The following is a 27,161-nucleotide window of genomic DNA, read 5'->3' as shown; positions in this document are numbered from 1 at the left end:
CATATAAGGGGACTGGTCTGACATTGCGTGCTGATTGGGCTTTGTGATGCAAGTATGTCTTTCCTCTCATTCTGTCTGTGATCCCACACAGCACCTGAGATGGGTGTGACTTGCCAAGATTGTTAAACCATGACGCAAAGAAAAGAACACTGACTCTAATTGTAAACCAAATTAAAGAAAGCTTGTAATTCGATGGGCTGGGACTATCTCTCTCAAAATCCGTGGGTTAGAGGACAGTACCCCAGCTCTCTAGGAACAAGGTTTTATAGCACAAAAAGTTGCAAAAAGGGGTGTGTTTTGAGAACAGGATTTTGACAAGCATAATACAAAGGCAGATAGTAGGCTAATGATCTAAATGGTCCAACATTTCAAGTTAGGGAGTAAATTTAGATCCCAACACCAGAATTTATGAAGCGCCACTAAGGTTTCAGAGAGGGTTGTTATCTGGTCAGGGAAAACCAGAATTTCTGAGGTGCCACTAAGGTTTTAGAAAGGGTTGTTATCTGGTCAAGGAAAGCCAGACATGGGTGAGTTCAAGGCACGGGCAGGCATTCCAAGTAAGTTTAGAAATCCTAGTCATTTATAGTAAAACAGAAATTAACTTTTCATGACTTTATGATGAATGGCTCCCAATCTTAAGATGGAAGTAGGTTGGGTTCATCAAAGATGTCAATCCATCTGCTGACCACAATACATCACAAAGCAAAACTGTGTCTTCGAAACCCTATTCTCTGCCTTATTCCATCAAACCTCCCTTTTTTGTGTGTCCCCTCTATAAAATAAAAAGAATCTGGGTGCACGCTCTCTTTTTTCAGTGCTGCCCAGAGTGGAGCTGACCCTTGGGGTGACAGAGCAGTCCCACTCTGAATCTTAGAAACTCATGTCCGTGTGCTGCTTGGTTTCTTTGCTGTTTTCTTAGTTATTGATACAGCCAGCTCCTTTGAACCCAACTCATCTCACCAGCCCAGCAAGCTGGCGACATCTAGTATTTTCAGCTACTTGAATGGGGAGCAGGCCCACATTGGAGTATTATAATTGACCAAATTTTGGATTCCTACTACCAAAGAGTTTGATCAGTCTTTTTTTAATAATAAATTCCATTGATATTTATCTTAAAACACAAAAAAAGGCACATGTGTTGTTGTTTAACTCCTTGGTAAGTTTTTGAATGTCTCAGGTTCCTAGGTTTTATCTGTTTTTATCTTCCTCATGTCTTTTAAGAGGAGGACTTTCCAGACCTGCTGTGTCTGTAGACTACGTTTTGGATCACCTACTATGTGCCAGGCAGGTATTAGTGATACAAAGTGACACAAAGCCAGGCAGGTATTAATGACACAAAGCCATATTTCCTATCATCAAGCAGTAATGAATCCAGTGGCATATACGCTGAAAATCAAGGTGTGCTTAAGTCTCAAGGAACAATTATAGAATTGAACATTTATCAAGAAGTAACTCAATCTGGCAGGGAGTCAAATAATTATCTCATTTATTTTCATAGCAACCTTATATTCAAATATTAAGAGAATTATTAAATATCTTTAATCATATAAATAGTATGTGGTGGAGCTGTAATGAGAAACTAACCACTTTCTTTTGGAATTTTGTAGGTAGGAAAACCATCCAGCTCCCTCTCCACCCTTCTAACTAGACAGTCATCCAATCCCAGTACTTTAATATTATTTCAGGCCTTATGTGAGAGCTCTGTAAGAACCTCTGATTTAACAGTTTTAGCACAAAATTAATTAAAACACCTACAAATAGATATCACTAACAATAATGATCTCATCCTGTAGCTTCCCGCCACACACAGCCAGGAGTTTAAGTACCTGACCTCTCCTATTCTCCATTCCTATGACCATTTTTCTCCTATTCTCTCAGTCTGGAAGCCCAGTCCCTACCTCCTGACAGTTCAAAACTCTTAATATGTTGTTTTGTCCTTCTGTTTTCTAACCACCCTTTTAAACACAGTCTCTTCCCTTCCTTTTTACCACATTAGCATGTTACATTCCTACATGACCAATCCCAAATCCTAACATCTTCTAACTTTACCCTCAGCATCTGAGTCTTAGAAGGATACTCGACTTTAAGATTTAAAACTCTGATGAATAGTCAACAAACAAAAGTTAAAGGTGAACATAGAACATAGTTGATAACTTTAGTAACACCTGAGAATATTTAGTAATTCTTACTCCTCTTTCCTGTCCAAACTTTCAAACAATCAACAAAATCTGTTCTACCAAGATGTGTCTAGCAAATATGTTAGTGAATTTGTCTCATCTAGTTTAGTCTAAACAACAATTTTTGGATGTTAAAATAGCTAATCCTACATAAACATCTGAAGGTTCATTCAGAGTCCAGCAGTTTTGGCAGATTAGCAAATGAAATTTAAATACTTCTTTTGGGCATTGAGACCCACACAGTTAAATTCTAATTTTAACAATACGACTTTTCCATAGCCCTTTAATTATACAATGAACCCACTACTATTCCATTTTCCTCTAAACTTCAAGATAAATCTATGAAGTACCAAACGAAGTAAAGATTTGCAAATTATCTGCCTAAGAGGATGTGAATCACCAAACTATATAATTCAAAACCATGTGTTTTACTGACTTTCTTCATTTTACTGACTCGTTTGATTTACTGGCCACTTGAATCAAGTTAATTAAACAAATGATTAATATGTCAAGAACCTACTCCTGGACACAAAACCCAACCTTTCGCATTCCAGAAATATACTTGATGCTGTTGATGTTACTTCTCCTCATACCCCAGGTACAGTCATGGAATTGTCACATGTGTAATACCAACATGGAATGTTTTGATCACTGAGTTCATGGAATACGTTCATTTCTCCAGCCTGAATATGAAACTTCTATTAATGTGCCATAAAATAAAGAAACAGCATTCTTTGTTGCTTCTGAGATGTGAGAAAGTACTCATATTTTGCTCTTTCCCAAATGTCAGAGATCCACTTCTCTGATCTTGAACAGGTAAGTTTTTAGCAGTGGAGGAAGTTTGTATGATTTTCTTATTGTCTCATAAAATTCAATCACAGTGACTCCGTGGGATTCTGGCTTGGACAAGCTCACCATGGGCCCTGTGTATTTCCCAAGCATTCTTCTTAATGAAGAAGAATATTATAAAGATAAAAGCACATGAAACTATTCGGCCTTTCCTATTCTAAAAGACTGCTACACTTTTAAATAATTTAAATGCAAAATATAGCTTCTTTTTTTTTTTTTTTAGAATTTTTTTAATATTTATTTTTTAGTTCTCGGCGGACACAACATCTTTGTTGGTATGTGGTGCTGAGGATCCAACCCGGGCCGCACGCATGCCAGGCGAGCGCACTACCGCTTGAGCCACATCCCCAGCCCCAAAATATAGCTTCTAATTTTAATACTGATGTCTAAATTTCTGTGAAACTTCATGACACTGTAGGGCATTAACATTTTTTTCCTGTCTGGGTGGAATTAGTGTTTGAGGGTTCTTTGCATATTTCTATCTTAGCTTACCCTCAAACACAGTATAATTTTTGTATTTTAATAATTTTTGTATTTTCGTCCTATAAACCAAAATAAGTTTTAGTCATATCTGAATTTTGTAAGTCATTTTCCCCTTTGCATCATATTATTTTCCAGAGAGCTACCTTTGTTTTAAAACAGTTACATTAATTAATGATTAAATATAATGATAGAATCATCTACATCCTAAACTCTTCACTGAAAATTTCCTTCTCATTTTCTCCATCTTTATCACCTCAGTATTTATCTGCAGTTTGCTTAATTAGACTCTTATCTCTTTGGATGAGAACATCATCAAAATTAAGACAGCATCTCAGAAATCAGGGTTATGTATTTACAGCACCTAGCACAAGGTTCACCCAAAGGAAGCCCTCAACAACTAGTAATAATAGTTATACAGATAAAGCTTTCTTTCTCCTTTTTAAATTTTTTTGGTACATTATAATTATACATAATAGTGGGGTTCATTTTAACATATTCATATGTGCACATAATATAATTTGATCAATTTTGACTTCTGAATCTCCCCATAAATTTCCTTTCTCCCTCCCACTCATTCCCTTCCTCTGCTCTACTGCTCTTTCTTTCATTTTCATGAGATAATTTTTTTTCATTTTTTTTCTCCCTAGCTTCCACATTAAGAGATAAAACATATGACCCTCCTTGACTTTCTGAGTCTGGTTGATTTCATTTAATAGGATGCTCTCCATTTCCATCTATCCATCGATTTACCTTCAGATGACATGATTTCATTCTTGTTTATGGTTGAAAAATCTCTCTCTCTTTCTCCCTCTGTATGTATTTGTATGAGCACCTAATAAGTCCTGAGTTTTTGATCCAGTTTGTGGATGTGATCTACTTGATGGCACAGATATAAGGTAAGCCACAGATCTTGGGTTCAGTGTATGATGGGAGAGACAGGTAATTCATTATAATGGAATGTCATTCAGATTAAGAGATGTTTGTACAAAGTGCTTTGAATTCAAAGGAAATGACTTAACTATGGGATGTGGAGATTTGGAATGGGTTCCCAGAGCAAGGGACTTTTGGGATTAGAGATTCTGCGGGAGTTGTTCCAGTAAGTACATTTACTAAGAAAGACCTTACTGGGAAAGTAAAGGTCACTGAATGACTACTCTTTCTCCTGCAATATTGGACCCATGATTTCCACATATCCCTTGCTCTAATACCCCAGGCATGATACTACTACCTCCCCCACTGCTCTAGCTCCAGCTGTAGGCAAGTTCAGCCACTCCATAACAGTAAATCATGATACTGTGGGTCTTCTGAAACAAATATCACCATACTTCTAACACCATCAGAGCCCAAGCTTCCCAAGTAATTCAATTTTGTAGATATTTATCACTACTCTTCTCTCAGCATCTGACCACATCTCCCAAACTCTCGGTCATCCAGTCTTTTCACCAATACTTTTTCCCTATCCTGAGAAACTACCTCTACATCCTAAACTCTTCACGGAATATTTCCTTCCCATTTTTGCTGAAATTTAACCTGGCTCCTGAAAACACTGCTTACCCTTGAAGTCTTCAAGAGAAGATATTTTTAAAATTTTTTCTTCTTATACTCTATGTATTACATATGCCTGGAGCTTGAGATAGAGTCCTCTCTGTTCCTAGTTACTACTTCTAAACTTTCACTCATGTTTCCTCCTACTAAATGGTGATGTCTTTTGAAATACATGCTATTTCACTTTGCCACCTGTCTTCCCTCCTTGTTAATCTTTTTTTTTTAATTGTTGGTCGTTCAAAACATTACATAGTTCTTAATACATCATATTTCACAGTTTGATTCAAGTGGGTTATGAACTCCCAATTTTACCCCGTATACAGATTGCTGTATCACATCAGTTACCCTTCCATTGATTGACAAATTGCCTTTCTAGTGTCTGATGTATTCTGTTGTCTGTCCTATTCTCTACTATCCCCCCTCCCCTCCCCTCCCCTCCCCTTTTCTCTCTCTACCCCTTCTACTGTAAATCATTTCTTCGATTTGTATTATCTTGTCTTACCCCTCCTTTCCTCTTATATGTCATTTTGTATAACCCTGAGGATCGCCTTCCATTTCCATGCGATTTCCCTTCTCACTCCCTTTCCCTCCCACCTCTCATCCCTGTTTAATGTAAATCTTCTTCTCAAGCTCTTCGTCCCTACCCTGTCCTTGTTTACTCCCCTTATATCAAAGGGGTCATTTGGTATTTGTTTTTTAAAGATTGACTAGCTTCACTTAGCATAATCTGCTCTAATGCCATCCATTTCCCTCCAAATTCTATGATTTTGTCATCTTTTAATGCAGAGTAATACTCCATTGTGTATAAATGCCACATTTTTTTATCCATTCATCTATTGAAGGGCATCTAGGCTGATTCCACAATCTTGCTATCATGAATTGTGCTGCTATGAACATCGATGTAGCAGTGTCCCTGTAGCATGCTCTTATTAGGTCTTTAGGGAATAGACCGAGAAGCGGAATAGCTGGGTCAAATGGTGGTTCCATTCCCAGCTTTCCAAGAAATCTCCATACTGCTTTCCAAATTGGCTGCACCAATTTGCAGTCACACCAGCAATGAACAAGAGTGCCCTTTTCCCCGCATCCTCTCCAGCACTTATTGTTGTTTGACTTCCTAATGGCTGCCAATCTTACTGGAGTGAGATGGTATCTTAGGGTAGTTTTGATTTGCATTTCTCTTACTGCTAGCGATGGTGAGCATTTTTTCATGTACTTATTGATTGATTGTATGTCCTCCTCTGAGAAGTGTCTGTTCAGGTCCTTGGCCCATTTATTGATTGGGTTATTTGTTATCTCATTGTCTAATTTTTTGAGTTCTTTGTATATTCTGGATATTAGGGCTCTATCTGAAGTGTGTGGAGTAAAGATTTGTTCCTAGGATGTAGGCTCCCTGTTTATCTCTCTTATTGTTTCTTTTGCTGAGAAAAAACTTTTTAGTTTGAGTAAGTCCCATTTGTTGATTCTAGTTGTTAACTCTTGCGCTATGGGTGTCCTATTGAGGAATTTGGAGCCTGACCCCACAGTATGTAGATCATAACCAACTTTTTTTTCTATCAGATGCCGTGTCTCTGATTTAATATCAAACTCCTTGATCCATTTTGAGTTAACTTTTGTGCATGGCGAGAGATAGGGATTCAGATTCATTTTGATGCAAATGGATTTCCAGTTTTCCCAGCACCATTTGTTGAAGATGCTATCCTTCCTCCATTGCATGCTTTTAGCCCCTTTATCAAATATAAGATAGTTGTAGTTTTGTGGATTGGTTACTGTGTCCTCTATTCTGTACCATTGGTCCACCCGCCTGTTTTGGTACCAGTACCATGCTGTTTTTGTTACTATTGCTCTGTAGTATAGTTTGAAGTCTGGAATCACTATACCGCCTGATTCACACTTCCTGCTTAGCATTGTTTTTGCTATTCTGGGTCTTTTATTATTCCATATGAATTTCATGATTCTTTTATCTATTTCTACAAGAAATGCTGTTGGGATTTTGATTGGCATTGCATTGAACTTATAGAGAACTTTTGGTAATATCGCCATTTTGATGATGTTAGTTCTGCCTATCCATGAGCAGGGTATATTTTTCCATCTTCTAAGGTCTTCTTCTATATCTTTCTTTAGTGTTCTGTAATTTTCATTGTATAAATCTTTCACCTCTTTTGTTAGGTTGATTCCCAAGTATTTTATTTTTTGGGTGGATATTGTGAATGGAGTAGTTTTCCTCATTTCCGTTTCAGAGGATTTGTTGCTGATATACAGGAATTTATGCGTGTTGATCTTATATCCGGCCACTTTGCTGAATTCATTTATTAGCTCTAATAGCTTCTTTGTAGACCCTTTTGGGTCTGCTAGGTATAGAATCATATCATCTGCAAATAGTGATAATTTAAATTCTTCTTTTCCTATTTTTATGCCTTTAATTTCTTTCGTCTGTCTAATTGCTCTGGCCAGTGTTTCGAGGACTATGTTGAACAGAAGTGGTGAGAGAGGGCATCCCTGTCTTGTACCAGATCTTAGAGGGAATGCCTTCAATTTTTCTCCATTCAGAATGATGCTAGCCTGTGGCTTATCATAGATTGCTTTTACAATGTTGAGGTATGATCCTGTTATCCCTAATTTTTCTAGAGTTTTGAACATAAAGGGATGCTGTACTTTGTCGAATGCTTTTTCTGCATCTATTGAGATGATCATATGGTTCTTATTTTTAAGTCTATTGATGTGGTGAATAACATTTATTGATTTCCGTATATTGAACCAGCCTTGCATCCCAGGGATGAATCCTACTTGATCATGGTGTATAATTTTTTTGATATGTATTTGAATCCGATTCGCCAGAATTTTATTGAGGATTTTTGCGTCAAGGTTCATTAGAGATTTTGGTCTGTAGTTTTCTTTCTTTGAAGTGTCTTTGTCTGGTTTCGGAATCAGGGTGATGTTGGCCTCGTAGAATGAATTTGGAAGTTCTCCCTCTTTTTCTGTTTCCTGGAATAGCTTGAAAAGTATTGGTGTCAGTTCCTCTTTAAAGGTTTTGTAAAACTCTGCTGTATACCCATCCGGTCCTGGGCTTTTCTTAGTTGGTAGTCTTTTGATGGTTTCTTCTATTTTCTCTATTGTTATTGGTCTGTTTAGGTTGTCAATATCCTCCTGACTCAATCTGGGCAGATCATAAGACTTAAGGAATTTATCTATGCCTTCACTATCTTCTATTTTATTGGAGTATAAGGATTCAAAATAATTTCTGATTATCTTCTGTATTTCTGAAGTGTCTGTTGTGATATTGCCTTTTTCATCCCGTATGCTAGTAATTTGGGTTCTCTCTCTTCTTCTCTTCGTTAGCATGGCTAAGGGTCTGTCAATTTTATTTATTTTTTCAAAGAACCAGCTTTTAATTTTGTCAATTTTTTCAATTGTTTCTTTTGTTTCAATTTCATTAATTTCAGCTCTGATTTTAATTATTTCTTGCCTTCTACTTCTTTTGCTGTTGTTTTGCTCTTCTTTTTCTAGGATTTTGAGATGAAGTATGAGGTCATTTATTTTTTGGTTTTTTTCTTTTTTTGAGGAATGAACTCCAAGCAATGAATTTTCCTCTTAGAACTGCTTTCAATGTGTCCCATAGATTCGATATGTTGTGTCAGTGTTTTCATCCCCAGTCCCGAGCCTGAGCAAGAAATCTGTCTGCTAGACGCAGGCAAATACCAGCCTGAAATCACCTGTTCCGTAGCTGAATGAGCTGAGATCAGTAGAACATGGGGATGATTACATCATCTCTCCGAAATGGCAGCTGCTGTCCTCCTCTGTGGTCCGACCGGTGTCTGGAACCAAACTGGGCAGCTTCTCTCCTCTGTCTCAAAGCCGGAACTCAGCACTAAGGGCTGCCAATGTACCACTGGCGGGAGCCCCCCGAATCCGTATCGCTGCTCCCCTGCTCCGGCACCTTGCCGCTCCCCAGTGCGCGCCACAGACTCCAGCCACTGGGCGATCGCCTGTCAGGCTATGCGACCCTCCGTGCAGGGAAATGGAGCTCTCACGGCCGAACTTCGCACGATGGAAATCTGTCCACTAGATTCTGGAGCACCTCAATTTCACTGGAAATTCCCAACAAGATAGCCTTCAGCCGTTTCACATCGTCTTTCTCCTGCTTAGTGACGCGGTGCACTGGGGTGATGCACTCCCTTCGCCGCCATCTTGTAGCCTCTGTTTCAAACTCCCCTTGTTAATCTTTTATGGATCTCTGCATCCTTATTCCTTACTCATCAGTACCTTTCATGTCATGGGTTATCAATTTCAAAATCCAAGTAGATGATCTAACTAACACCTTAGTCTTTACGTTCCATTGTTTCTTTAGCTCCAATCATCTTGTCCTCCATCCTTCTCTAAGGCCCTCACAGGTCACACCTGGATTTGATCTCTGAATTTCAGTTTCATACATCTCATTCTGTTATCATCTCTTATTGTTTCAGCCTACTTACTCTTGTACTTCACTTTGTAATTCTCCACTTATCAACACCACCAATTCACTGACCTTATAAATTATTTTTATTTATCATAAACCCTACATCCTCATGTGTCACGGTATCCATTTTGTTTTTTAGGATTGCACTCTATAGTTACTTTATTTCATTCTGTAAGTACTTTATCTCCTTTTTTCTTTCTCATTCAATCATTATTTCCTAGCTTAAAGTCTGTCCAAATGCAACTAACTATTCATTTGTTCACACATGCTCATTGGAGTCAGGTGTGAATAACATCCTACCAAAGACAATTGCTAATTCTATGTCTTCAACTATCATTTCCTCCTCCTTGGAAATTTTTTTTTCTCTGTACATTATCTATAACTGTGTGCTTGCAGCCCTGAGTATGTTTGTAGTTGAAACTATTGTAAGTGCACTTTTATGAAGACCCTCCAAATAACATTCCATAAGACAGTTATATAACCTCTCTTTTGGGGTCTCCAGACAGTACCAAACACAAAGAATTTTCTTATCACTAGCTAAGCCAAGAAACTTAATTATCAGAAATTGCTACCGAACACATATTTAGTATATCAGGTGTTTGTTTTATATTTGTTTTCTGGTGTGTTTTACTTTGGCTCACCGTTTTTAGCCTTTAACAATCTATGACTTAGGCCAGTCTTTAAATATCTAGTTATTTAACATTGCTAATTCACTAATCATTATATCACTCCCTCATCTTCCAGACAAGATTTTAGACCAAGTGCAACTTTCTAATTTGAACAATCAGAGATTATTAAATGACATTATATTTTCTACCAGCAGACATTAAATGCACTGACCTGTTTTCCCAAAGTATAAAATGGATGCATCCACAGCTGGAACCATTGTTCTTCCTAGATCTTGAATTTAGTAGACTCCAAATCTTGAGTATTTGGCAGAATACATTGATTCTCCCTCATCCTCACTGATTTTGTTTTTTAATGTGGTAGGAGGGAGGGGTGGTTACAGGAAGTCTCTGTTTGTTTATATGTAAAATAACAAGAAGAGTAAAATAAATATCATGAGTTAATATATGTAAAAGTCAAAAGAGTCCTGGTACCTAGTAAACATTCAGTAGAAGTCAGTTTTATAATACATTTCATTATAAACCCAATCTCTCAAACCGTGAATTAATTTGGAGTCCCAAATACTTGTTAATCCATCCAAGGAAAAATGGATTACTCAATTTGTTTATGTTGTTGTTGTTGTTTTTTGACATCGTTTCTCTGTTCTCCAGCATCTCCTCCAATCATCTGTTGGCTTCTCTTTCTACTAGGTATTCTAAGTTCTTCTCTCTAAAGTTTATACCAATACTTTGCTTCAACTGAATTATCTTCTACCTTCATTCAAATTGTCTGGGAACTTGATCAAATAATAATTTTAAAATAGTTACTCCAACGGCATAATAGCTTAGAATTGTGTAATGTTTCCAAAAAATATTAAAATTATTGTTATTTAATTATAATATTTGTTAATCACAGGAGAACCCTGGAGTCAGTCTGATTTCCCTTTTCAAAATTTATCATAGCTCATAATGAAAGGTCCCCCCGTACTACAATGTCACTAACAGGGATGGCAAATTTCAAGCCCTCTAGTGGTCAATTTCATGTGGTTCCTTATCTAAAATTGAAAGCATTCTTCAAAGAAAAGGAAAAATTACCACAACTTCGACATATTTTCTTCCAAAAGATAATTGGACATTATCTATGTCCTTACACAATGTATCATAGTTAATGAATTATAGATTTAAAAGCAAATTTGCCAATGTCAATTCTTAAAATCATATATTTATTTTTTATTAAGAATAAGAAAAAATCAAGAAACTAAGATAAATTATTAGTACTTCCTGCTATAAGGATAGGTCAAATATTTAGTAACATACTGAACTTATTTTTTATTCTTTAGTATATCACATACATAGGCTTTTGGACCAGATGCAACCTCTTATTTATGTATGTTACTCAAAGGAGATAACAAATATTTTTAAGCCTTTTCTAACAGAGTTTTAAATTTTAGATCTTAATACCTATCTGGTAGAAATTATAAAAAGAAAATAACATTAAAAATGTGTATTTTAGCCAGGCTCAGTGGTACACACCTATAATCCCAGTGACTCGGGAGGCTGAGGAAGGAGGATTACAAATTCAATGCCATCCTCAGCAATAAAGTAAGTCCCTAAGCACTTTAGCAAGACCTTGTTTCAAAATAAAAAGTAAAAAGGTCTTGGGGATGGAGCTGGGGTTGTGGCTCAGTGGTAGAGCACTTACCTAGCATGTGTGAAGCACTAGGTTCAATTCTCAGCACCACATATAAATAAATGAACAAAGGTTCATCAACATCTAAAAAAAATTTAAAAAGAGGGGGGATAGTGGGGATGTGGCACAATGGTAAAGCAACTCTGGGTTCAATACCTTGAACCAAAAAAAAAAAAAAAAAAAAATCTGTAACTTGACCAATACACTGCATGGAAAATAATTGTAATGGCATTATTATTATTTGGGGGTGGGTACCAGGATTGAACCCAGGGGCACTTAATGACTGAGCAATATCCTTAGCCCTTTTTACATTGAGACTGGGTCTCACTTAGTTGCTTAAGGCCTCACTAAATTGCTGAGGCTGGCCTTGAATTTGCAATCCTCCTGCCTCAACCTCTTGAGTCCCTGGCATTACAGGTGTGCACCACTGTGCCTAAAGTAATAGGATTACTTTTGAGAGATAAGAAAAATTAAGATATTTTTCTAATTTCTTATAAAAATTATAGTCTTACTTGAATTATGCTATTATAAGTCCAAGTGTACTTTTTGTGTACCTAAAGAATAATTATTCCAATTTTTAAGTTGTACATGACTTAATAAGATAATTTCCCGCTAGCAAAACTTGGGGATACAAGTTTTTAAGTTTAACACATTCTGTGTCATTTCTTAAAAAGCAAAACACCGTTCCTTCTTCAGTTTCAAGGACTAAGGGCAAAACTAGGTGATTTTTTTAAAAATGACTATAAGTAATTGAAAAGATTCTATGTAGTTAAGACTTAAAATACTCAAAATGAAAAGTTTAAAAAGACATGAAAATATTAATCTGTGGTGATATCTTCCGACTTCTTTCAGCTCTAAAATGGTAAATTTACTTTTGATGAAATGATGTGCTATTTAATTACTGACATTTTATTTATAAAACTTCCTTGTTCCATCATCAAGAATCCAAATAACAATAAGTACTGGTGAGAAATTGGAGGGAAAGAGCTTCTATGAAAATTAGTATGTTGGTTCTTCAAAAACTAAAAATCAAACTACCATATGATTAATACCATATGATGCTATGCCACTTCTTGATGTTTATCTAAGAGAATTAAAGTCAGCTTACTTTAGAGATACATGCACACCCATGTTAATCATAGCACAATTCATAATAACCAAATTATGGAATGATGAGTCTGTTGACAGATGAATGTATAAAGAAAATATGGTATACAAACACAATAGAATTTTTGTCAGCCATAAAGAATGAAACTAGGGCAGGGCCTGTGGCTCAGTGGTAGAGCGCTAGCTTTACATGTGTGAGGCACTGGGTTCGATTCTCAGCACTGCATAAAAATAAATGAAAAAAATCAAGGTCCATCAACAACTAAAAACATATTTAGTAATCTTACAAGGAAATTAAAATTTTGAAGGGAAATCTACAAAACAAGTATTTCAACATTTGTACCTTATATTTTAATTGAAAAATAAAGAGATCTTCAGTTCCCTAGAAATGTAAGACCAAATGTAAAGAATTTTGTACATAATGGAAAGATTAAAAAAAAAAAAACTTCTGGTAAGTGGATGGAACTGTAGACTATCATGATGCTAAGTGAAATAAGTCAATCCCAAGAAACCAAAGGCCTAACGTTCTCCCTAATATGTAGATGCTAACACACTATTTTGCTAACACACAGTTTGAAGTTCATTGGATTAGACAAAGTGGAATGAATGGAAGAGAAGGGGGATGGAAATAAGAAAGACAGTAGAATGAATCAGACTTAACTTTTCTATATTCAAATATGAATACACAATCAGGGAAACTCCATATCATGTACAATCACAAGAGTGGGATCCTAATTAGAATAAGTTATACTCTATGATGTATAATATGTCAAAATATATTCTACTAACATGTATATCTAAAAAGAACAAGTTAAAATTATTTTTTAAAGACAGCACTTCCTCCAAATCCATATTATTTCTACCACAGTTGGTGTATTTTCCATTCTGATATAAATCTCATAAGTAATTGACTGTAAGGAAATTTCTGTGTTAGTGATCAGGCTGAAATATAAAAATGCAGAACTATTGTGAAATAGTTGCTCTATCCACCAAATTCTATCCAATTTATGGCATTAATTTTTTTTTCTTGCCTTCTGTATCACACCTAATTGAGCCAGAAGAGGGGAGCAACATTTGATCAAAATCTCTTGTCTGGCTATTTGCAGTTTGAAACATAATCATTTTCTTTGGGTGATTAGACCTGAAACATGCAAACCCATGACCATTTGATGGGGCCTCTACTTGGCCATATGCTATCTTTTAGAGATAAAAAATTTTGCTCTTTCTAGGACAACTCAGCCCTGAGGGTTCACAGCTTGGTTAACAGAACTGGGTCTGTTTTTTAACTCCCTTGGCAAGACATCCTTGTGCAGTGAGCAAACTGTACAACTTAATGGTATAGCCTTACCATTTTATGCCATGCAAAATAAAACAAAGCCCAGAAGCAGGTGCTCAAATAAGAGGTGGAGCTAGCAAAGATCCTTAGGTCTTTGATGCTAAATTAAATTTTAAACCTCTTTGAGACAAGTTTATTCCTATAATTCTGTTCTTTCAAATATTCTTGAATCTTTATAATAAATTATTTCATTTTGCTTAAGGTAGCTAATACTCATTCCAGTCACTTGAAATTTAAAAAAAAAAAATCAGACTTAGTTACGTAAATATCAGCTTTAATTCTTAGAAATCATTGGTAGATTCTGATATGATTCTAGCAATAACCTATATTGAATTGATATTTGAATATGTCAAAGTACCTTTTACTTCTGTATTGATTTCTTGAAATCCCTTTCAAATGCTGGGGTCTCTCAGGGTTTCAGAGCCTGACAAATCCTTCTCCAGTGTAGTGAACAAAAATGATTGCCTTCGATTGTATCCAGAATGGACTTAGCTTTGATTCACACCCTATGCATAAGGATTCCTCAAGCTAGACAATAATCTGTGTTGTTTAATATAACATGCCTTTTCTTTCTTTGCAACAATTGGTAAATATAGAATTGGAGAGGTGGTAGAAAAAGAAAGAATCAGAGGCTTTTGTACCAATGTAGTTTAAATGACATGAAAGAAACAAAGACCAAAATGCATGAATAAATAAACATAAGAATGAGACCACTTAGTGTGTTAATAAGCCCTCTTTGGGAATTCATTTATAACTTTCCGAAAGTTTTTGGTTCTGTTTTTATTTACTTAGTTATTTTTTTATGTCCACCAGTGGAGGGGAAACGCTTTACTCTTTCACCAACTGTGGCATCCTGGGTGTTCATAGAGCCATTTTCATGCACATATTTACTTTCTGTCTAGCTGAAGGAATGGGGGACTGCTTTTTGTTTTCTTTATCATCATGTATGAGAGGCAAACACACTTGAGTACACAGTTCCTTAAAGGACTCTTTTGTAAGCATGTATCTATAAGCATCCATTTCACACGACATCTCCCAGGGAATGTCCCTGCCACTGCAGGAATGTGGTGAGATGACTTTCCTTCTTACAGTTAACAACCATAGATCAGATCTAAATAAACACTTGGCTGACCTAGAAATTACCATTTCCTGAATCTGAGCTAGGAAATTTAGAACAGGTTAAAGTATCAATGTCTAATTTTTTTCTACTTATATTAAATTTAATTCTATATCAATAAAATTCTCTAGAGTACATTTTTTTACCATCTTTAGTTTTTTTTAATGCACAGTGACTTTATAAAACAAATATTTACATTTTTATCTATTGATTCTCTAATATGTGCATCTTGGTAGTGATAGGGGACAGATTGCACCCCCGGGTTCAGTCCCCCACCAAAAAACCCAAAAAGCCAAGAGGCAGACTTGGGTGAGACTCTGAAAATGTCTCTGGTATCCCAATAAAACTGGACTGCACTAGAGGCACGCTCGCTGTCCCTTTCCTTTCTCAGAGGATCTACTCTCTCCCTTGAGAGTGTTCTCTTTCCCTTTTCCTATTTCTTCAGTAAACTAATGCCTATTACTCTGAGCCAGATGTCTAAAATCTTTAGGACTTGATGGTGAAAATCAGGGTTTGAAGGATGGGGGATCTTCCTACTGCCCCACATTCCTGGGAGGCCCCAGCCCTATAACAGTAGTATCTTATGTGTTAAATTTTCAGAACAGATTTTGAAATCCAAGAGAGCTGGATCAGATAACAGGCGTGTCTGCCTTTTTGTGACCTTATGAACGTAAATATACTATCAACTGAATCTTGTTTTCTCAAATGTACAAAAGACATAACAAGCTTCACTTTTCAGGATTGTTGAAAGGATTAAAAAGATCTATGTAACATTTTTAACAAAGTGTTGGCAGATAGTAGATGCTAAATAATAGTCATTATGGAAGGGATGTACAGAAGTCTTCACCTTTTATTTTAGAACTTTATTTCTTATTTCTCACTTTTAATTTGGAAAGTGCTTTATGAAGCCTATAGAAGACTGGAAAACTGGGCTAGTGGTTTGGAGGAAGGGGCTCAAAAGATAAAACAGTAAGGAGACCAGACCAGTCACTAAGCACCAAGACAATAAGGACTTCTTCTATGATGATTGTATTATGTATGTGAAAAGCAATAAATCCTAACACAGGTGAAAAATAAGTTTTAGAATTGAATCTACAAGATATGGTACTTGTTGGAAATGAGGAACATAGGGAAAGAAAGAAAGCAGTTGAATATTATTTCTCCAAAGATCATGTTTTTAAAAAATGAAGAAATGGTACTATCAACAGAAATTGAAATTTTAGAAAGAATACATTTTGGCAGCAAAAACAGAATTGGGAAAAAAGAATGAGCAACTCAAAAGAGCTGTGGGAGTGATCTGAAGGCAGACAGGAGACAGGAATATGACAGTCTAAGGAGTGGGAAAGTTATAAATTTAAGGAAAAAAAACAAAGAATAAGAAATGTGAGCTCTGGGGATGTGGCTCAAGTGGTAGCGTGCTCGCCTAGCATGCGTGAGGCACTGGGTTCGATCCTCAGCACCACATAAAAGTAAAATAAATATATTGTGTCCACCTAAACTAAAAAATAAATTTAAAAAAAAAGAATAAGAAATGTGAATAATGAAGGAAAAATTTCTAGCAAAAGGAAAACCAAAAGAATGTAATTGAGGAAGTCTAAGGAAGAGAGTTTTAAACAAAGATGTTGTGATTTACATGTATTTGGCCTTTGTCCCCAGTTCCTGGCACACAGCCCCTAAAACCTGAAAACCTGAGAGAACCTTCTGTATACTAATGAGGTGCAGGTAGCTGAGGCCTGGATGGCTTCAGGATGAGTGCGGGGTGACCAGATAAACCAAGGCAGGATCTGAGAGTTGGAACTTTCAGTCCCATTCTCCAAACTCAAGGGAGGGGAGAGGGGCTAAATATTGAGTCAATCATAAATTGCTATGATTTAATCAATCATTCCTACATAATGGAATATCCATAAAAATTCCAAATGATAGGTTTTGTGGAAACTTCAAAGTTGGTGAACATATCCATGTGCCGGAAAGTGACATACCCCAATTCCGTGGGAGCTGCAGCTCCCACACTTTGAACTCTTCTGCATCTCATTGTTTGTTTGGCCATTCATTTGCATTTATTATAATATCCTTTATAATGAATTGGTAAATTAAGTAAAGTGTTTCCCTGAGTTATGCAAGTTATTCTAGAAAATTATCAAATTGTAGGAGCCCCCAATTTATAGCCAGTTGGTTATACATATCCAGTGGGACTGATCCCTTAACCTGTGACAACTAACTTTGAGTATTAGTATCAAAATTGAATAGAAATGAATTGAATTGAGTAAAAACAGTTTAGTAGTGGTTATTGGTTATATAAATTTCTACAGATTGCCATGATGAGGCTTAAATTAGTTCCCTGAAGTTGGTCGCTGGGAGGGCTTGGTCATTCTACCCCTAGATGGTAGAAGGATGGAAGTCAGATGGCACAAGAATGAAACAGAGGGCAATGGTAGCTCTGATAAAACCCATGTGCATGAGAATCCTTCTTTACATTTCTGAGGAACACCTGGATTCTGGCTTGGCCAGTCTGTTGGAAGAGCCTGGATTAATGTGTAAGAACCTTGGAAATGTGCTAAGGAATTGAGATGGTCTGGGAATGTTAAGGAAATGCCTTTGCTTCTAGTCGCTGGAATATCTGTCTAGTAAGGATTTAAGAGTCTGTCATTCCCTTTCCCACTTCCCATTTACTCTAAATTTACAGACCTGAATTATCCCAAGGTAAAAAAAAAAAAAAAGAAAGAAAGAAAGAGAAATTAAACTGAAGAATGGAGAAATAAAAATTGAAGATGAGATCTAACAGGGAGAGGGAAAAGATGGGCTCAGGCAAACTTCTGGCACTGAAGGTGATAACTACAAAAGCAGCATGCTCGGAAAACAAGCCAACAATCTCTGGAAAAACGGTTGTTGACAAGCTAATATTATTTGACGTTTAGGGACTATGGTAGCTAATTAGTGAAGAAGGATATTTAGTTTGTTTCCCCTGAAGACAAATTATTTCTATAATCCGTTTGCTCAGTTTACTCTGCTCTTTCCTCAAAGCAAACCCAAATAACTAAATATTTTCAACATTATCCCTTTGAAAAATATAGTATATTTGTAAAGCAGGAAAGATGCAGAGATTAGGAACCACAGAACAATAATGAGGCACCAAAAGAGGGTTTATGCGGGCGGGGCGGGGCGGGGGAGGGGGGGGTTCCCAGCGAGGTTTATCATCAAAGGGTGAGGTCCAGGGAAGTCCCGGGCAGCAAAGGCAGGAACAATGGTAATAAGGAAAGTTGAAGGCAGGAGGGCCTAGGCCATCTACATTGAAGCTACAGAGAGCAGGTTGGCCGAGCTGAGTTTAGGGGGATTGTTGCGCGTTGGTCAGTGCTGATGTGAGTTGACAGGGCGATTGCTTCAGCTGCAGAAACCCGTGGTGGTTGGGGTCCATTGCCATGTCAGCTTCTGATTGGCCATTTTGAGTCTCCTCAGCCAGGTGGAAATCCTTCTCCCACATCCACCATGAAAGAGGAGGGGAAGGGAAGCCTGCTGACCCAAAAATATTTAAGAGTATCTTGCTGTAGCATAAAGAAATAAATTGAAATATAGAAAATTAAATATAGTGATTAAAAATACAGGCTCGGGGTTCAGGCTACATGTGTTGATTCCTTACTTGGTTACATGCTTTGGGCACATATCTGTGCCTGTTTCCTCATCTGAAAAATGAAGATTATAGAAAACTATTTCGGAGGCTTGCAATTCGTAAACACTCAATAAATATTACCTTTTATTATAATCTTACACATGTATAAAACTTGAATTGACCTTTACTTTCAGTGAGAAATAAAACTATTTAAACATTTTGTGTCCCTGTTTTCTCATCCATAAAATGAAAAATACCATATTTCTTAGCAGACTGCTTGAAAAAACGTCATGATTCCTCTGGTTACCGGTTACCGTGATGAGTCCTGCTTCTTCCAATGTTGAAGTCTAACACTAGAGAAGCACACTGAAGCAAGCATAGAGTAGGAAATAAGAAGCTTTATTAAAGGATAGTAAAACAGACTTCTCCCGGTGGAAGAAGGGGACCCAAAGGTGTAACCCTTGGGATGAGGAAGTCCTGTCCCTTTCATATGTCTAAAGTTTCCCTTGTTCTCCTGCATTTTTCTCCCTTATCTTGTTCATTTGCCCTCATCTGCATAATGACTGGGGCATGTGGGTGGAATGGCCAGGGGTTAGCAGGTGGGCACCAAGGGCCTAGGTGGAGTGGTAGCCAGGAAGGGAGCAGCAGCCCAGGGGGCCTTGATTAGCAGCTCCCCATCTGCTCTGGAGTTGCTTAATTAACAACCTTTTTGGGAGGGGGAGTATCAAAGGGCTTTGGAGACTTGAACCTTCCATTCTCCCAGGGGCTGTTTCCAATTTCCCAGATTCAAATCCATTTTCTCCATCAGACCCCTTTCACCTAGCTACACTACCTGTCTTTAAACCTGGCTTCATCATGCAAAGAAAAGTTATTACTGTTCCCCATCCTATTTTTCCCAACCAAGTGAGGAAAGCTCAAGAAACCACACAGCCTACAAGCTGTAAACTTTTTTATCACATGTAAAAATTCAAAAGTTATATCTCTTTGTAGAACTCGTTGCTTTTATTACACAAGCAAAATATATTCAGTGAAGAAAATAAGAAAAAAACTCGAAAAAATTAATTTATATTTCTATCTACATAGGTGATCACAGTTGACACTTGGGAAATCTTACTTTGAGAATTTAATATCTTTCTTTATATCCATCCATACAAACAACCAAAAAAGGCCAAACTGGGACTGAAATATGTAAACTTTCAGTAACTTTACTTTTTAGTTAACACATTGTGACATTTTTCTATGCAAATATTTTCCTATAGCATATTTAATGTAACTGGAATTGCATATATATCATTGTACAGCTACAACAGTATTTGTGAATGCATTTCCTGTATTTCCACCATCAAACTCATTGACATGCTAATATGGCACTAAAAACTCCTCACAACAGGGAAAATACCATCTTGGCAGAATCTCCATATTTCAGAAGGAAATCAGAGATGAGATCTGGGGTCTGACCTCAAGTGGTTTAAGAAAATCTTTCATGAAGGGGAATCAATCACATATTGGATAAAGTTCATGATATAATGGTTTAAAATTGGGGAATACAGTGAAGTCATTCTTGATAATTAAGTGGATAAGCAAGCTATTTTACCAGGTGTCAGATTACTGTTCCTAATAACTTGATCTGAAGAAAATTTTAAAAGCAAACAGTTAAGTATCTACTGATTTATATTTCCTGACCAGAATTTCAAAAACAAAGGAAAAATAAAAACACACCTACATCATGATAATGTTATAGGGCTGGGGTCTTCCAGGAAACTGAGGCAGTGCGAATGTCCCCCTTCAAACCTCAGTCTTGAGATCAAGTCAGAAAGATTTCAGACTTGTTGTTCAGTTTATTAGAAGAGATAGAAAAGGGGACACTCTTAAGGGAGAGAGTGAGTCTTCTCAGAGAGGAAAGGAACAGTCTCTCTCCTGCCCTCCAGCTTTATTGGGGGATCCCAGAGATGTTTCTGGAGACTTTCATCCATGTTCACTTCTTGACCTTTGACAGCAGAATGACATCAGACTTTCAAGTCCCCACTGCCATGACAACTCTAGGTCACGTTGGCCCACGCTGACCAATTCTAATTAGAACCCATTCTTACAGATTTTATGTTCAGGGGGAATTATCCTTATCTTCCTGAGTCCCAGGTTCTGGTGTGCAAAAGGATCACAAAAGTCCCCCTTTCAATGTGACTTATATTTCTCACTTTAGCCAGATAGAGCTGCAGGTAACTTGCTTTTCAAAGGTGAAAGCATGTGGGCATCAGCACAGTGGCCCTGTTTTATAGAATTATTCCCTTAACCTCCTGTTTCCAACACTCTTGCCTGTCTGTCCCCTATCAATAATAAAGATAGTCTATCATATTACTTTATATTAAATAGATACTCTCAAATGTTGATGCATTTAGTATTCTAATGTTAATTTTCCAAATATATTTGAATATTCATTTATGCTTATTTTTACCACCACCACCTAAATTCAAACTTTTGCCTTCTCATACCTTCTTTTTTTTTTTTTTTTTTTTGGTTGTGGAGGTGCCAAGGATTGAACCCAAGGCCTTCTGCATGCTAGGCAAGCACTCTACCAATTGAGCTATACCCAGCCCCTCAAAAACCTCCTTTTTTTTTTTTTGAGAGAGAGAGAGAATATGTTTTTTTTTTTAGATGGACACAACACAATGCTTTTATTTTTATGTGGTGCTGAGAATCGAACCCAGGTTGTGCCCGTGCACTCTATCGCTGAGCCACAATCCCAGCCCAACCTTCTTTTTTAAAGTTGATCATCATGGATTGATGAAAATCATTCTCTGCAAGAAACTTGATGACTCAGAAATGTCACAGCCATTAATCCTTTCAGAGTTTCCACATTGTTCTTCATCTAGTTTATTTTTGTTGTTGTTTAAAAGGTCTTTCTAACAAGTGGGAAAAGATGGACTATTCAGTTAATGTATTGGCAAAACTCAGGAGTTATCTGCTATAGTTTTGATCCTGAATGCTCCCTAAAGGCTCAGGTAGTAAAGGCTTTGTCCCAGCTGTGGTGCTTTTGGGGGTGGGCAGAACTTTTAGGAGGAGGCCACTAGTGGAAGAAAGTTAGGCTATGGAAGAAGATATTGCTTGTAGAAGATATTGGAACCCTAACCTCCCCTTTATTTACTTCCTGGCGATCTTAAGGTGAGCAACTTCTTCTGCCATAATGTACTGCCTCACCACAGGCCCAAAAGCAAAGGGCTTAACCACCCATAAAGTGAAACCTCTGAAACTGTGAAACAAAATAAACTTTTTCTCTTTTTAAATTGATTTTTGTCACAGTAACATAAAGCTGACTAACACACTATCTGAAGGAAAAACTGAAAATAGATCCTTGCCTCGTACTATCCACAAAAATAAATTTCAGACAGATCATATTATATCAATATTGAGGGAAAATATCTTTTATAGCTTGGCGTTAGGAAAGCCTTCTTAAGACACAAGAAAGAAATCTTGTAGAACTTTTTGAAATGAAAGAAAGATCTTGTTACGTATTTTAAGATTACTAGAGAAGTGACTGAAATATTTCAGGAAAGGAATAATGGAATCAGATTTGTTTCCAAAGATGCATTTCTCAACAAGAGTACAAGTACCAGTGCAATTTGGAGTCTATTTCAGCAAACTGGGTGAGAGGAGGTGATAGCCGGTCTAGAATGCCAGTGGTGGAAAATGGAGAGAAGTGGATTGATAATTCTAGAAACATTTAGAACTTAGGGTACAATGTGGGGACAAGACATAATAATGAAACTAAGCAGGGACCAGCCTATTCAGTTAATGCATTGGCAAAATTCTGCTACAGTTTGGATCTTTAAAGTTCCCCACAGTCTCATGTATTGAAGGTTTTTCCCCCCAGTCTTAGTCTCCTCTGAATGTTCTTCCCTACCTTTGAATTTTGAGCTTTCTTATACATACATGTTTACATTGCCCAATTTTAGCACAAATCCTGCTATGTTGGTTTATCCAAAACAAAACAAAACAAAACAAAACAAAAAAACAGCCTGCCTTCAGCAAGGATCCATGCTAACAGTCATAGCCAAGTAGTAATGATGCATGGCATTTTTGGTTGAAAGGTGACTCCAGCAAGCCATTGAGATGATATGATTATGTTAAGATCTGCATTCAAATAGATATTAGACCCCTACTGTCCGCCTCCGCCTACTACATTGGAGCTCTAGCGGGACTCCCGGAGAGTTCCCATTGGTTGGGGAAGTGCGGCAGGAGGGATTTCCGGAGGAGGGATTTCCTGTTGGCGTGTGTGGGCCAGCATATTTCCCGGGAACATACAGGGCATTGGAAGGGAGTTTCAAAAATAAAGTTTGTTCCTGTTTGAGTGGCTCGTGATTTTGTGCCCAGCCAGACTGCGGCAGATCCAGTTAGATCAGATTAGCCAGAAGACCCCATCAGCCCTGGTGTTTCCTCTTGGTAATTTGCCATCTGTTACCCACTACCTATATACTCACTCACTTTAGCTATAAATATCTACTTGTATTGGGAGTTGAGCCTACTTCCTCTCCTCTATTCCAAATTCAGATTGCAATAGTTCCTACACCCATTGAGCTACCCCTGAATAAAGTCTGTCTTACTATACTTCAGCAAGCATCATTGAGTAATGTTTTCTAAAATGTTACACTTAACCAAACACAGTGTGCACACCTGTAATCCCAGTTACTCAGGAAGCTGAGGCAGGAGGATCACAAGGAGGTCAGCCTAGGCAACTTATCAAGATCCTGTTTCAAAATAAACAATAAAAAGGTCTGGGGGGTTCAGTGGTATTGCACCCCTGGATTCAATCATTAGTACCATAAAAACAAAACAATTTGTTCCTCAGAGAACTGCCTCAGTGAATCTATTTCCCCTACATTCTCATCTTAGGGTCTATATCTGGAGAGCCAAATGTGAGACAATAATTATGTCAGTGAGAGTCATTAAGGTAAACCAGGAAAGTTGTGTAAAGTAATTAAAAGGGCAAGCTAAGGTGGAATCCTAAAAGCACTATAATATACCATAAAGACAGAGAAAAAAAGAGTCCAGAAGCAGAAAGCAGGAAAGAGGCAGTAGAAATGTGGGAATGGGCAAGGGTATCCTCATGGAAACCAAGAGAAAGAATTTCAAATGAAGAATATAAAAAGATACAAAGTTCTTTATATACATACCCTAGGGATTAGTGTTCTATCTGATGTGTGAGGGGAAAAGATTTGTTTCCAGGATGTAGGCTCTCTATTCACCTCACAGATTGTTTCTTTTGCTGAGAAGAAACTTCAGTTTGAGTTTATCCCATTTATTGATTCTTGATTTTAATTCTTGCACTACAGGAGTCTTGTTAAAGAAGTTGGGGGCCTAATCCTACATGATCCAGATTAGGGCCTACTTTTTCTTCTATTAAACACAGGGTCTCTGGTTTTATTCCTAGGTCCTTGATCCATTTTGAGTTGAGTTTTGTGCATGGTGAGAGATAGGGGTTTAATTTCATTTTGTTGCATATGGATTTCCAGTTTTCCCAGCACCATTTGTTGAAGAGGCTATCTTTTCTCCAATGCATGTTTTTTGGTGCCTTTGTCTAATATAAGATAAGTGTAATTTGGGGGTTAGTCTCTGTGTCCTCTATTCTGTACCATTGCTCTACCAGTCTGTTTTAGTGCCAATACCGTGCTGTTTTTGTTACTATTGCTCTATAGTATAGTTTAAGATCTGGTATAGTGATACCACCTGCTTCACTCTTACATATATAAAGACATGAATTGGTGTGAGTATACTTTGTATACAACCAGAGATATGAAAAATTGTGCTCTATTTGTGTAATAAGAATTGTAATGCATTTTGCTGTCATATATAAATTTTAAAAATTAATAAATAAAAAAGAAACAAACAAATAAATAAATAAATAAATACAAAGAAATCAAGTTACTTGAAAAAAGATTTATTAAATATAGCAACAAAGAGGGCTCATTAAAGCCTATTAAGTTTGGTGTATTTTGGAAGACAAAAACATTTTGATACTGTAAATTCATTTGTTTAAGAAATATTTTTTTTTGAGTACTTATTATGGCAACACCTCTGTGCAACTGCTATAGTGTGGGAATGAATGACAGTTCTGCCACAAAGTGACTACTGGTCTTAGTACAGTCCAGTTGATTAATGATGAAACAGGTGTACATGAGAATCATTGCATGTGCACAAAATAAAGCTCAAAATCTAATCAATTTATTTAATTTATTAATAACTACAGTATTTTATAGTTATTTTGCTTTTCATCTTATATAATTTCTTACCACAAGTCTTTCAGTAAGTATTAGATATGTATGTATAATTATTCATAAAGAAACAAGTTTGCTAACCAATATATGTACTTGGATGATGGAGAGAAAAAATGCCACTCCTCCATTGTGTAAACACCTCTTCATTTCTTGTTTATTTACACATTTTCAGGACAAAATTATTTCAGTAGCTGATGAAACAAAATATTTTCTGTTGTTAGCTTTTGTTCTATGGATAGTTTCTCTCTCTGCAAATTGAATTTGTCTTGCACTAAGAGATGGTGCAGTGAACAGGCTTTCTGCTCATGCACAGACCATATCTGTGTCTGGCTTTAGACTCTATCTGTATCTGGCTCTGTGTCATTAAGTTATCACATGGGAAGGTCAACTGGAAAAATCAATAGCAAGTTGCTTATTTACTCATTGACTCTGAATCTGGCTAATAATCTGGACTGTAGTCCAGTGTAATAAATGCTAAAACAGCTATCTGTAAGTGAAAATCATTACAGGTGCACAAAAGACTCAAATTCTGCTGATACAGTCTTGCTAACAAATTTTACAAAAAAATCTACTTGGAACTTGCACTGAGCCAACTATGGAAATAACATTATTTCTTCATTGTTTCTTGTCTTGTAACTTGTATCAAGGAAAATCCATGAATATTAATATCTGCCCTTATATACTTAAATATGAGAAACTGGGCTGGGGATGTGGCTCAAGTGGTAGCGCGCTCGCCTAGCATGCGTGCGGCCCGGGTTCGATCCTCAGCACCACATACCAACAAAGATGTTGTGTCCGCCAAGAACTAAAAAATAAATATTAAAAATTCTCTCTCCCTGTCTCTCCTCTCTCACTCTCTCTTAAAAAAAAAAATATGAGAAACTTGCATCTTCCTGGTGACTCTACTAAAGTCCTGCAATTTTTAATTGCAAGTAGCTAAATGAGAGGGAGAGAATTTTACACACACTGACCTTCACCATGCTCCTTGGTTATAAATTGCCACTTGTCCTTGTTGGAGTTAAGAGTTGAATACAATCTCTCTTCCAGTTGCAGTGGTCCCTATCAACATTGCCCAATTTGAATAAAACCTGCCTTGTCATCCAAGTTTTGTGAATAATTTTTTCTTAAAAACTCCGTCTCTTAACTCCTTATTCCTCCTCTCTTTTACTCTTGGGAACAGTTAAGCATGTTTGTTGAAACACATCTGGCACTAAACTGAAGCACAACATCTAATGTTCGTCTATGTTTATGGGTCTATACCTTTTATTATTTAACTGTATTTCGTAGTTATTTCAGAAATGCTGTTAAAGTTAAAAAATATTTTAATCTAATTACTATCTTAGGAGGTTCAAACTTCAGAAATAACAGTGACTATTTACTTAAATAAGAAATATTTTAATTAGTTCAAAATATAGATTAAAGAACAGAGCAAATATAGATTAAGCAACCAGGGCTTTTTATTAAAAAATGTACACATTAATTGTCTGATCATACATCAACATTAATCTCAGTTGTTTCTTTTATTGTATTGCACAATTATCATAACCATTGTTGGTAGTTTAAATAACTGAGATAAATACTATAATTATGTAAAACTTCATTACTGGAATATTTAAGAAACAATTTTCTTCCCAGAGCTGTAAAAATTTTATATTATCTTTATTTATTGTTTTAATTTTAGTTTTTCTGTTTCATTTTTAGAGTCAGGGAAGAATATTACATTATTTCATTATAAATTGGAGACATAGTACTAAATATTTGAGATGTACATTAAAAATTCTTAGTCAATACCAAATTGTTTTTTTCAATTTATAGCTCAATTATTAATGTTTAAACAGCAGGTTTCATTCCTTTATGTAGTTTTTGGTATCATTTTGTGCTATACCACTATATTTTAAGCAATGTGATTCTTGCTTTAGAAGGCTG

This window comes from Urocitellus parryii, chromosome 10, assembly GCF_045843805.1.
Source record: "Urocitellus parryii isolate mUroPar1 chromosome 10, mUroPar1.hap1, whole genome shotgun sequence".
In the NCBI taxonomy this organism is placed as follows: Eukaryota; Metazoa; Chordata; class Mammalia; order Rodentia; family Sciuridae; genus Urocitellus; species Urocitellus parryii.
Note: the sequence above shows the minus strand (reverse complement) of the source record.